Source organism: Peromyscus californicus, unplaced genomic scaffold (assembly GCF_007827085.1).
Source record: "Peromyscus californicus insignis strain IS unplaced genomic scaffold, ASM782708v3 Scaffold_2__1_contigs__length_46816999, whole genome shotgun sequence".
Lineage (NCBI taxonomy): Eukaryota > Metazoa > Chordata > Mammalia > Rodentia > Cricetidae > Peromyscus > Peromyscus californicus.
The window spans coordinates 20,984,449-20,998,862 of record NW_026294540.1 but is presented as its reverse complement, the minus strand read 5'-3'; the positions used below and the strand labels follow the sequence as shown (position 1 = coordinate 20,998,862).

At 44.1% G+C, this 14,414-nt stretch overlaps 1 protein-coding gene across 2 annotated transcripts in view; it reads right to left on the bottom strand.

Annotated features, from left to right (window-relative positions):
- Positions 1-14,414, bottom strand: part of Caln1 (calneuron 1) — a 425,484-nt gene that overhangs the window by 106,344 nt on the left and 304,726 nt on the right. The gene's annotated exons all lie outside the window — the stretch shown is intronic.

Here is a 14,414-nt window from a genome sequence, read left to right as displayed (position 1 = left end):
TGTGTGTGTGTGTGTGTGTGTGTGTGTGTGTGTGTTGGTGTGTATGTGTACACATTAGTATGGGTGCACATGCACGTGTGCCCATACATATATGGAGGCCAGAGGTTAATGTAAGGTAGCAGTTCTCGACCTGTGAATTACAACCCCTTGGGGAGTCGCAGGATGCTTCCACAGGGGTCACATATCAGATATCCTGCATATCAAATATGTACATTATAATTCATAACAGTAGCAAAATTATAGCTATGAAGTAGCTATGAAAATAATTTTATGGCTGGGGTGACCCCAACATGAGGAACTGTATTAAAGGGTCACAGCGTTAGGAAGGTTGAGAACCACTGCTGTAACGGATCTTCCTTAGCCGCTGCCCACCTCAGTTTCTGAGCCAAGGCCTCTCATTAAATCTAGAGCTCCCCAATTCAGCTAGGCTAGCTGTTGACAAAGCTCCAGAGAGCGCCCCACCCCCACCCCAGCCTGCCTCCCCAGTACACAGCGCCCTACCACGACATTTGCATGAGTTGTGAGGATCTCAACTCAGGTCCTCACACTGGCACAGCAAGCACATTGCCAGCTGAGCCCTCCCTCTCTCTAGCTGGGGATTAAAAGCAAGCAGCAGCACACCAGCTTGTTTGACGGGGCTTCTGAGGCTTGAACATAGACCCTTACACCTCACTAACTGAGCCCTCTCCCCAGCTCCAATATCACCAGTTTTTTAAACACCCAACTTGTATATGCTAGACAAATTCGGGCCGCGGGCTGGATTTGGTTCGTGGGACAGCAGTTTGCAACTTCTGTTTTAATTCTCATGATGCCCACCCCTAAAGAACTTCAGTTTCCCAAGGAAGATCAATGAGACCTTCATTGTCAAGGGTGAGGCACATCTCTGGTGTGTGCTTACTGGGGTGTTTCTAGACAGAACTAATGAAGAAGGGAAGACCCAGCTTCAGTGGGGGGTAACACCATCCCATGAGGGCACATGCGGAATGTATTTGACCTAATTAATTTTTAAATTATGTGTATTTATGTGGGGGTGTATGTACATGAGTGCAAGTACCTACAGTGACTAGAAGATCAGATCCCCTGAAACTGGAGTTAGAAGCAGTTGTGAGCCACTCCGTGTGGGTGCTGGGAACTGACCTGGGGTTCTCTGGGAGACTAGCAAGAGCTCTTAACTGCTGGGTCCCCTCTCCATGCCCCCTTCAGGGGAATCTAAAGTGGAAAATGATACAACCAGTTCCCATTTCCCTGCCTCCTGGCACTATGATATGAACTCTCTGAAGCTGTGAACTGCTCTGCTCCACACCATTACTCACGGTTATGATGGGTCAATCCCCAGAACTATAAACTAAGCAAACCTCTTTTCTATGCCAGTCACCCAACTTCTGCTATTTTGTTATAGCAGCAGAAAATGAGCTATTGCAGAATTGTTTTTAGAGCTGCAGCCCCATGATGTCGGGGATGAACCCAATCTCCATTTGAGCATTGATCAAATGCTCCATTGAGATAAAGAAAACAGGTTTAGACAGTAATGGTTTATAACAATGGAAAAAGAACCAGTGACTATGGCTGAAGTGAGAAATGGTAAAGACATTCTGTTCGATGAGCAAGGCATCACCCGCAGATGAATGACTGAAGAAGCCCCTCTGCTCTCTTAGCAGGAAGCATTGCTTCTCTTTGTCCCTCCCCTCCCCGTTCAGCTGTGAACGAAATGAAGATACCCCAGCCCATGGTTTCAGGGTCCTCAGCCATAAAACGCAATAACCAAGTGAGTGGTACACCGTGAGCATCTGCTCTTTCTCGGGATTTTCCTTCAGCCTCATGCTGACGCGCAGGCAAGTGGGGAGTGTCAGCCTGTCAGTGTAGTGCAGGATCCCAGGTGTGCAGAGCGAAGTTGAGCAGAGGAGTGGGAAGGTCTTAAAATAATACCCTTCGACGACTTCTCTGCATGACCAGAAGCCGTGTCAGGACTCTAATGGCGTAGCCTGCTGAGTTAGAAAAAGGCTTCCAGAAAGTGCTGGTTTCATCTCACCGTAAACAGCTTCTAGGGGCCTCTTAGGCATGGCTGCATAAATCTGACTGCTTAAAAATAGATGCACACAGAGCCTGCCTTCTCCGCTCAGGCATCATACGCCGAGCTAGAAGGGCCACTGACAACATGGGAACAATCCTAGGGACCTCTGGCATCATCTGGTGGGAGATCAACTTCAGCACTAGGCTGTCAGGCAGGAGGATTTGTCCGGTTAGAGGATTCGCCCAGTTAGGGTCAGGTGTGGGCTGCAGCCAGGACTCAGAGTGACTGTTGGGGTCTTGTTGACTTAAAATTCTCTTGCTTCTAATGTGTTCTGTCCTGTGTCTCTTTTCCTAGTTTTCATCCCCAATTCTAAACTCTACCAGCATGGAATTTTGACTCAAAATCATTCACTGTAGGCTCTTGTGTTAAAAAGTTTGGTCTCACTGGGCAGCGGCGGCACACACCTTTAATCCCAGCACTCGGGAGGCAGAGCCATGTGGATCTCTGTGAGTTCGAGGCCAGCCTGGTCTACAGAGCGAGATCCAGGACAGGCACCAAAACTACATGGAGAAACCCTGTCTCGAAAAACCAAAAAAAAAAAAAAAAAAAAAAGTTTGGTCTTCCAGCATTTGGAAAGCAATCGCACCAAGGGCACTCCGACCACATTGATCGACTTCTGCTTGGACAGAGTCATAAAATGATAATTAATCCCGAACAGCGTCTTGCTTTCATTCAGTCACTGTGATAAAAAACACTCTGAACAAAAGCAACCTGGGGAGGAAAGGGTTATTCGTCTCATAAGTCCTGCTCACAGCCCATTATTGAGGGAAGTCAGGTCAAGAACTACAGAGGCACGCTGCTTGCTGGCTCACTCTGTGACTCATCCAATGACGTTAATGCTCAGTTTGCCTTCTTATACAGCCCAGGTCCACCATTTCATCATGTATGGCAGAGGGACCCATAAGAATCACCCCTCACTGGGAGGCTATTGGTAGTCACGACTCATTGATGGAGGACCATCATATTCTTTAGTGGTGTAGCTCTTGTTCCACTGAATAACCTTCCATCCACTCAGGCAAGTGACTAATTAAACTCTGTGAGCCACACACTAAAGAAGACATCAAAGCAAGGAGAGCTTATTGAGACTAAGGAGTCCCAGTGGGGAATAGGGAGATAAGGGAGGGAAATGGTGGTGAAAATGACTGAAATTCATTATATAAATGTTTTAAGCTACCTAGCAATAAAAAAGGAACTATGGGATTTGGATATTTTGACACGCTATATTTTCCATTTTTATTTGGTTCAGAATAGTTTTAATTCTGCTACTACGTTTTGATCCGTGGTCTTGTGGTTTGAGTGAGAAATGTCACCCATAGATTCATGTGTTTGAATACCTAGTCCTCTGCTGGTGGCACTGTTTGAGAAGGCTGTGTGGTATGTTTGGAGGCGGAGCTTCACCGGAGGAGGTGGGTCATCTTGGGGTGGACCGTAAAGCTTTATAGTCCCACTCGACTTCTTGACCACAGATACAATGTGGCCTGCTGCCTCATTTATGATTTTCTCACAACAGTGTGTCAGATCACTACCTAAACCCTCGGCTAAAACAAACCGTTTCTTCTTTAAATCGCTTTCCTCAGGTATTGGGTTCCAACACAGAGAACTGTAACTAAAACGCATGGCTTCACTCAAGAGCACATGGGTATTTAACATTTTATTCTTCAGTTTTTGTTTCAAAGCTTAATTCCATGTGATCAGAGAAGACATTTTTACTTCAGCTTTGAAATTTGTTGAGGTTGGTTTTACCATCCAACATGAGATATATAGAATGGTTTATGTTCCATGTGTGCCTGAAACCAAGAAATAACTTATGGTCATTTGGTGTAGTGTTCTTTGCTAGTTAAAGTGGTCAAGTATCTTACATCCTCATTCTCATCTGACTTGTTCCACTTATTACAGAAAACACGTTAAGGGTCTGTCGAGATGGCTCGGTGGTTAACAGAACTGGCTGCTTGTGCAGAGGCCCAGGTTCAGTTCCCAGCACCCACATGTTGGCTCACAACCATCTATAACTCCTGTTCTGGGGTATCTGACACTGTCTTATGACCTTAATGGGCATGAGATATGCACGTAATGCATATACATACATACACACACAAAGGCAAATATTCATCCAAACAAAATAAATCTTTTAAAAGGGGGGAAAACACGCTAAGGGTTAGAATTGTAACTTAGGATTTATTGATTTCTACTTTTTATTGAGTCAGTTTTGTTTTATACATTTTTGAATCTGTGTTGTTAATGGCATATAGGTTTAAGATTGTTACAAACTTCTGTTAAGACAGATGTTCCATTTATGGTAATGACCCTTGTCTTTACAAATCCAGTTTGATATGGGTATAATTACACCCAGTGTTCTTTTCACTCACATTTCCTCTACTTCCTCCCCCCTCCTCACCTCCTCCATTCCGTATGTGTGTGTGTGTGTGTGTGTGTGTGTGTGTGTATGTGCACGCGCACTTGCGCAGGTGCACACATATGCCTGTGCATGGCATATCATGGTGTATGTATGGAGGTCAGAGGACAACTCTCCAAACTTAGTTCTCTCCTTTCACCATATGGGTGCTGGAGACAGGTCATTGGGCTCGGTGGTAAGTGCCTTTACCCTCTGAGCCATTTGCCATTCATTTGCCTGACTTTTTGTTCTTATGTTCACAACATGTCTGCGTCTTCCATAAGCAGCATACTGCAAGATTTTCATGTTTTTAGCCTGAAAACTCCCCATCTCTAGACCAGACTATTCCTCCACATCAGCTACTATGATTAATTGGTGTATCTGAGCTTAAATGTACCTTGTTAATCTCACCCCCGAGGCACAGATGATCCTGAATTAGCATAACTAGCGTTGGTGAGAAAATGCAAGGGATTTACAATATTCTAAGCCAAATGATCTCCCGTCCTTGTTGTGTTTATCGTTGTCAAGTTTTAAGTGTGTCTACCTTAAGCTCTACATTGTTTCTTATCAGATTTAACATTCAATATTCATTATGTTTAGCCATCTCTACCACGTTTTAAATCTCTTTAAACTCCCTTCATTCCTTCCCCAGATATCGTATTTCCATCTGGAGTTATTTTTCACCTGCCGGGAAGAGCTCTCTTTAGGTTTTTTTTTTTTTTTTTTTTGCTGCTGTTCTGTTCTGAAACAAAACACGTCTTCCAGATTTTTAGGTGACTACAAGTATCTTTATTTAACTGTCATGTCTGAAGGATATTGTTTATGGTTATAAATACAGTAACATTTATTCTTTCTTGGTCACTTTCAAGATTTTATTAATTGTCTTCTAATTTTTACAGGAAAGTAAACTGTAGTCATTTGTAAGTCTTTTATTGTGATTGTTCAGGGTTTGTTGTTGTTTGTTTGTTTTTCAAGACAGGGTTTCTCTGTGTAGCCCTGGCTGTCCTGAAACTCACTCTGTAGACCAGGCTGGCCTTGAACTCATAGAGATCCACCTGCCTCTGCCTCCCAAGTGCTGGGATTAAAGGCATACAACCACCACCAGTTTGGGTTTTAAGAAGTTTTCTTTGTCCTTAGTTTTCACCAGTTACTATGATCAACTATTGCATTAGTTACTTGTCTTTTGGGGTGTAACAAAATACTTAACAAAAGCAACTGATGGAAGGAAGGAAGGAAGGAAGGAAGGAAGGAAGGAAGGAAGGGAGGAAAGGAAGGAAGGAAGGAAGGAAGGAAGGAAGGAAGGAAGGAAGGAAGGAAGGAAGGAAGGGTGTATTGTGGCTCACAGTTTAAAGGTACAGTCCATCATGGTTTGGAAGGCATGGCAGCAGGATTGTGAGGCAGCTGGTCACATCGCATCCACAGTCAGGAAACAGAGAGAGATGAATGCTGGGGCTTAGCTCACTTTTTCTCTCTTATTCCTTCCAAGACCCCAGACCATGGGATGGTGCCAGATACATTTAGGGTGGGTCTTCCCACCCCTGTTAACCCAATGTAAAGAACCCCTCATATACATGCCCAAAGATTTGCGCCCACCGTTAGTCTAAATCCATCAGTCCAGCAGCCACGATGAACCACAACCACACTGCTCACTTTTCCATCATAATGACAAAAATCCTTGAGAGGAATAAATTAGAGGAAGAAAGATTTATTTTCGAACATGGCATAGAGGCTTCAGCTCATAGTTGGATGGTTTCCATGGCCACAAGGGTTGAAGCACCACAAGGGAACAGGGAGGCAGAGGAAAGCTGCACACACACCTCATGGCAGCTAGGAAGTAAAGAGAGATGAGGAAGTGACCAGCTATGAGAAGCAGCCTTCCAGAGCAAACCCTCATAGACTTACTTCCTCTAATCAGATCCCGCCAACAAGTTTCCAGCACTTCCCAACAATGCCATCAAATGATGAATCTACTGATGGGTGAATGCATTGAGTGGGTCAGAGCCCTCGTGATCCACTCACTGAAAGGTAGTTAGATCCTCCTGCTGGGGACCACACCCTTCATACAGGGAGAATGCTATCCTTCAAGTAGAACAGTTATTGTCTTCATCAGAGAAGTTGTGACTATATGTGAGAGGCCTTTAAGATCAGCCTTGTTGTCTGTTGACACTCCTTCATAGGAGGACGACTGGGGAGGGTCAGTGGACCCTCAGGTCGCTCACTCCAGCACATCCTAACTGCATGTGGTCCCATGGTCTCAGGAGATGCTAATTATATAGAGCAGCAGCAGGTTACCTGAGCAGGGTGCTCCATCTATACAGCTATGAGGAAGTTGTCGTCCAAGCTGGGATGACTTCGGTGGTGCAGCTGCTTTGGGGACATCCACATACCTGTAAGCAGCTCCTCACCCATACTCTGTAGGTAAGTCAATATGAACTCGCTGGTTCTGCAAGTTAAGACCTTGATGAAATCATACTTTGGCTTGTCATTGGAGCCTTAGAAGGCACGGGTAGATGTTATCTACATCTCCCCAGGGAAAGTTCTTGAGACAACTTCATATTAAATACCACACTCACACGTGGTTTTCTTTGTATTTGTTCTGATTAATGTTCATATTTTCCTCATCAATTTTTCTTCCTGTCTTTGTTGGTTGAGGGCGATTTTCAATCAATGGCTCTTCAAATCTTGCCTCAGGCCACTCCCTCTCAGCTCTCCTTGAGATACATTCACGGTATATACCTTATAAACAAGTATTTTTTTTTCCTTTGAGACAGGCTCTCTTGGGGTAGTCCAGAGTGGTCTTGAACTCACAATCTCCTGCCTCAGCTTCCCAAGTACTAAGATTACAGGTGCTTTACTGTGGTCTTCTTTCTCTTCCAGTTCAGTTAACCTACTTGTGGCCAGGCCTAATTTTCCATTGAACTCACTGAACTGTTGATTTTTAGCAACTATGCATTTCATTCCAGAATATCAATTTGGATCCTTCTGAGAGACAGGAAAGTTTTTAAAACTATTTTCGCTGACATACCTAAACATGCTAATTATTGTAATTTTGGCTCTTAATGTCTGCTAGGTGATCCAATCCAGTTTGGGGTCTAATTCTTTGATTTTGGACCTGTGTCTATTAATTCTGTTCTTTTGACCCCATTTTGCTGGTTTGTTTTTGTTTTGTTATTTAAAACTTTTAATAAACTTGTTGCACAGGTTTTGTTTTCTGTCTGGGAGATGTAGGACAAGAGAGTATTTTCACTCATCAGCAATGAACCTGGCCAGACCTGGCGGGGTAGGCCTGATATTTCAGCTACTCAAGAGCTGAGGCAGAAGAATCACAGACTCTATCCCAGCCTGGGCAACTTCGAAAGATTCTATCTCAAAAAGGCAAAGTGGGGAGCCGGGGATGTAGCTCAGCATTAGAGAACCCACTTAGAATACCCCAGTTTTTGAAGGATTGTGGATGTGGCTCAGTAAACACCTCCTTAAAACCCCTCCATGAAGGGCTGGGGCATGGCTGAGTGGTAGAGTGTTCACCTAACTTATGCAAAGTCCTGGGTTCTATCCTCAGTACTATCAATAATGACTCTCATGTTACCTGCAGTTGCCTATTCTCTGAGGGTATATTTCAAGGGTCCCAACTGAAGGCCTGGGATATGCAGCAGGGTCCACCTTCCCCACAGATCCTGAATTCCATTTTTGTCTCCTTAGCACTGTGAGACTAACTTTAACAATCTCATGAGCTTCCTTTTTTTTCTCCTTAGCCCTTAGACATGAAGAACTGGTTTATTTCCAAGTCGACAAATTGATGAATGCCTTGTGGTGAAATGTTACGGGTTCCTTCCTTCTGGGACTGAGCCTTTCAAGTTCAGGCTGGCTTGTTAGCCATCAGCTCCAATTCTGCGCCCTCATCCCCAGGAGAACAGCATAGCGTCAATGCCATTCTCTTCTCTGTCTCCTTCAGGTCCACTGCAGAAAATTCCCTGAATATACAGTGCTCTAACAAGTACCAGGGTGAGTTCAACACATCCTCCTCTGAATACTTAGCGGCCCTCATTGTCATGGGCACCTTCTAGTACCCTCAGATTGTGGTCTTGTTTCTATTCTACTTTTAGAGTTCTTCTTTGTAGAAGTTGAGTCTGATATAAATTACTTTATGTAGCCAAAAGGAGATGTCCAAGGGACTATTTAAAACAAGACTCAAAAGTTCAAATAACAAAGGAAAAATTAAATAAGTATAATTATACTATATTACCAATATTATGGTTTTTTCATCCCCCTCTCCCCTCCTTCCCCATCTCTCCTTCCTCCCTCTACTGCTTACATTTCCCTCCTTTCCTCTTTTCCTTCTTCCTCTCCTTTCCCCTTTCTCCCATTTTCCCTCTTTCCCTTCCTGTCCTTCCCCTCCCTTCCCTTCCCTTCTCTTCATTTCACTATGCAGTCCAGAATATCTGCAAACTCATCATTCTCCTGCCTCAACTCCCCAAGTCCTAGGATTAGAGCCACATAGCAGCAGTCCAGGTAGAAATTTCTATCCAAGAGAGGACGCCATAGATGAAATTAGCTGGTGAGCAGAAGCTTAGAAAGGCAATATTAGGTGCCTCTAAGATTAACAGTGCACGTAGATCACAAGGTTGGTCATATAATTTGTAAACAGTTTGACCCTTAAATATTTGTGGGATGGAAGCTTGGTCACCAGTGTGTGAGGCTAGAACCTGTAAGAGGTGGGGCTTAATGGAAGGTAATTCAGTCATGGCACTGTTGCTAAGCATTGAACAGGTTTGTGGAGTGTGGATTAGTGCCCCCAAAGAATAGGCTATCGTAAAAGAGCAACGTGGTCCTTCCACAATCTCATCCTTCCTTGTCCATGCCATTGACCTCTTCAGTGTGGTCCACCTCCCTTTTGCTTTTGCCATATTGAGACATGGTCAGATAGGAGACATATGCTGCTTTGGACATTGTGGTCACCAGAAAGTAAGACAAGTGACTGAGCATCATAGGAACACAAAATAGATGAAGGTAGAGATTGGGGGAAAATGGGCAAATGTTCTGCGTAGGCAATAGGGAGGACAACCAGACAGAGTACAGGTCCATGAGGGATGTTCTGACTCATGAGCAACTAGAGAACCTGAAGGAAAAGCACACAGGATACCACTCCCTACACATCAAACTGACCAATGAGTCATTAAGCCAGAAGCATTTGGAGAAGGAACCTCTTACCATCTTGTGGGAGCATTGGTGTCTCTATTCTGGAGAGTGATGTGATAGCAAATGGTTAGATCTTAAAAACAGAATGTAGAATCAAAATTGAGGCAGAAGGGGATCTATGCATATAACATATGCTGGTCCTATTCATAGCCTCTAATTCATTTCTCTTATATCTCTTTCCCCTCTACTCATCTCTAATCATTCTCTTTTTACTTTTGCGATTCTATATCTGAGAGGAAAACACAACCTACTTCTACCATAATCAAAAAAATATAAATAAAACAATTATACATAATTTTATCTATATGTAAAAATATGCTCACCAACATATATTAAAACTTGTTGAGGAGCTGGAGAGCTGGCTCAGTGGTTAAGAGCACTTTGCTGCTCTTGCAGAGGACCTGGATTTGGTTCTCAGCACCCACATCAGGGGGCTCACAACAACCTCAAATTCCAGCTCCAGAGGATTGGATGCCCTCTTCTGGCCTCCATGGAGAACTGCACTTATGGACGTAGACACACAGACATGCACATACACATAAATAAAAATAAAATAAATCTAAAAAAAAATAAAACTTGCTGAGTGAGTCTCGCATGGTGGAAGCTGTAACCTACCACTCAGGAAGCTCAGATAGGAGGGTCATGAGTTCATGGCCAACTTGGCCCACCTGGTAAGACTCTGCCTTTCTAAAACCAAAGGCTGTGGGTGTGGTTCAATGATAGAGCTCTTGCCTAGGATGCATAAGGCTCTAGGTTCCATCCCCAGCACTGCAACCAAAACGAAAGAACAGACCAAGGCTGTGGGTCAAATAGATTCAGTTTCTAATACATGTAGTCTTTGCGTCTTCCTTCTGAGTGGAAACTTAGAGGCTCTATGATCTATGGAATTCTACAGTCTTGCTGAGAAAACCCATGCAATCATTCCCTTATTGTGCCTGATTAAGTTGTTCTTTTAAAAACTTGCTCTTGTTAATGTGTTAATGACTAATTATGAATTAATTGCCAGATAAGCCTCCAAGTCAAGGACCCACTGTATTTAGAAACAACTGTGAGCCTGGGGATAGGACTTAATGAGTAGAGCACTTGCTTCCTACGTGTGAAGAGCTGAGCTCAGATCCCTAGAACCTACAGAACGGTGCACACTGCAGCATGTGTCTGTAACCCCAGTATGCCTAAGATGGCGGGTAGAGATGGGAGAATCCCCAGCATCTCAGGGACCAGAGAGGCTGATGTAGGCAATGGCAAACAACAAGAGACCCTGTCTCCAACAAGGTGGAAGCTGAGGACAGACCCCTGAGGTTATGTTTTGACCCATATCCTCCCAATGAGGCTCATGCATGTCTGCACTCATACAGATGAACACATACACATATACACAATCACATACAACACACATAGATACATACACACATACACACACCACAGAGACGGGGAAAGGAGAGAGGAGGGAGTGAAGGGAGCAGAGAGGCTGAGTCTGGAGAGATAACTCAGTAGTTAAAGCTCTTGGCCTGAAAGTATGAGGACACATGGCACAGATCTCCAGAAAAAAACACATAAATGCCAGGTAGGCTAATTGGTCCACATGCAATTCCAGCGTCAGAATGTAGAGAAGAAAACCCCCAGACCAAGCTAAGTAGTAAGTCTAGCCATATTGTCGAGCTCTGGGTTTGACTGGGAGACACTGTCCCAATAAATAATGTGGAAGAGTAATGGAGGATGATTGTAGACATCAACCTCAGGCCTATGGAAAACACACACACACACACACACACACACCACAATAAGAGAAAGAGAAACATGGGCCAGCCCCCATCAGAATTTGTGTTCATGAAGAAACTGGAGCCCATTTGGTATCTGCCTCCTGGCATCTTTGGGAAAGAGTTGGGGGAGGCTGTGTAGCTGTGAAACACGTCTTCCTATGACAGAAGTGAAGCCCAGTAAGCAAGAGAGACGCATAACCAAAAGCTCAGGGCATCAGGGAGGCAGACACACAAATACACATGCATGCACACACATATGTAAACAAATGCATGCACATACATGCATGCACACTCATGCACACATATGCACACACATACACATATGTACACACACACCCCAGAGGGAAAAAGCACCCTTGAGGTTCTCAGCAGGTGAGAGCAGGAAACTGTCCTCCATGGGCTTCCGGGAGACTTTTTCTATGACAGAACTCAGTTGAGTCGAGGCAAGGGGGAAGGTCGCCTTGGGGACGGCCGCTGGCAGCTGCCCGCTCGGCAGCTTTTGTAGATCAGTGAGACAGTCAGATTCCAAAAGCAATTTTAGAAATCATAGACTCCAGGGAAATGGTTCATTTTCTTTTAATTAGCTGAACAACCTAACAAGAGGGTGGGGGTGGGGGAGTCCTTCCAAAGGAGAGAAGTCAGGGGATCTTCATACATTTCTATTTTTGTCTGTTTGCAAAGGATCTTGAATAATAAAGTCCAATTTATATAAAAATAGCAGTGATGAGGAAGGAAGCTGGGTTTAGGTCAGCCTTACATCCAGAGGTTACAGGAACTTTTTATATGAGCAGGTAATTTTTTCCACACCTGTCTTAGGCGAAAGCCTCAGAGCTATAGTCCCCCTATATGATGGAAACAGGCTGAATAGAAGGGGAGGGGAGCATGGGAAATACTCAGCAGTCCACAGCTGGGCTTACTGATCTCGAATGCAGTGTCATATGGGATGGACAAGGAAGTGCCCCTGTTTATGCCTCCGACACCTGAGGTGTGCCTGGGGGTCTGGCCACCAACCTTTGCTGAGTGTCTAGGACAATGCATTACACCTCTGCTAGGGTGTCTTGGGTATTCGATCTCAGCTCATGTGACCTATTGGGACCTTAAGCCATCACACCAGAATTAACTTGCTTTAAGTTAAAATACAGTATCATTCAAGTGGCTGAGATGCCTTATCAGATAAAGGTGCTTGGTCACCAAGCCCGACAGTCTCCAGGATCTACTCAACAGGAGGAGAGAAACGGTTCCTCCAAAGTGTCCTTTGACTTCCACACATGCACCATGGTGTGCACATACCCACATACATGCAGGTGCACACACACATAACTAAATAACTAAATGCAAAAATAAGGTGTAGTTTAGTTATAACACTAATCTGTTATTTTTCTTGTTGCACTGTTAAAATATCTGGCCACAGGCTGCAGAGATGGTTCGGTGGTTAAGAGCACATACTACTTTTCAGGGGGAATTGAGTTTGGTTCCCAGCACCCACACCAAGCAGTTTACAACCACATATAACTCCAACTCCTGGGGATCTGATGCCCTCTTCTGGCTTCTGCAGGCACCTACACTCATGTGCACATACCCACACCAAGACACACAGACACATAATTTAAAAATAATAAAATTAATCTAAATTAATTAATAATAAATTAATCTAAAAATGTATTTGGCTAAAGCAACCTAGTTAATAAATTTATTTTGCCTCACAGTTTACAGAGACACAGTCCATTCCATCATGCTGAAGAAGGCATGGGAACTGGAGCAGCTTGAGGCTACGGTAGTGGAAGCAGGAGATTGCTTGTTCACATCTCAGTGGCTGACTAGGAAGCAGACTCAGACCAGAAACCAAGCAGGACTATAATAACCAAGCCACTCCTCTATGCTTCCATGCCTTCTGGCTACCCCCATATACAACAGGCTGTAAACCCTTTAAAAACAGCACCACCTGCTGGGCAACAAGTGTTCAAACACACGAGCCTATGGAGGACATTTTCTATTCAAACTACAGGAACTAGTAATAAGAATTAGACCAGAAATTTAAGCCTAAGACTCTCCCACTAACAATCATTGTTGCCATGGTTGGTTTTTTGGAAACTCTGAAAAGATAATTGGACTTAAGAATGAGGAAAATTGTACTGGAAGTCTTTTTTCTTCTTCATCTATAATTCTCTGCACAAATTGCATCTCCTTCTAATTGTGTTTTCATGATACAGTTATTATGAGCTACATTCCCAGGTGCAAACGGCCCTACACGGCCCAAGTCACCTCTTTGGTGAACTTCTTGGTAACTCATTGCTGCTGAAATGTCACTTGTTTTAAGGGCCAACATTCAGACAGACTGAGCTAGTGTTTCTGTGTTCTTGTTTTTCAGATAGGGTCTTGCTAGGTAGCCCAGGCTTGTTTCAAACTGCTGCCTAAGCCTCCCAATGGCCAGGGTTACTGATATGTGCCATACCCATAAGTTCTGGTTTCACTCTGTTGTTGGAAAAAAAAACACAGTGACCACAATTAACTTAGGGGAGGAAAGGGTTTAGTTCATCTTATAGGTCACACTCCATCACTGAGGAAAACAGGGTAGGACTCAAAAAAGAACTTGAAACAGAAACAATGGAGGAGTACTGACTGCTCTTTGGCTGGCTCTCTGGCTCATGCTTGTCTAGCTTTCTTATACAGCCCAGAACCACCTGCCCGGGGAATAGTGTTGCCCACAGTAGGATGGGGCCTCCTACATCAATGAACAATTAAGACAATCCCCCCTACAGACATGCCCACAGGTCAGTCTGATCTAAGCATGACTGTAGGTTGTGCCAAGTTGAGAAGGAGCATTAACCAGGACACTAGGGAGTTTCTTAAACAGACACGCCATGTAGCCGAAGCTGCTTTCAAATTCACCATATAAACACAGATTGGCATTGAACTCATAATACTCTTGCCTCCCATGACTCAACCGCCACCCCCAAGCTAGGCAGTATTTTTGTTATTACTTTCCTTCATCTTC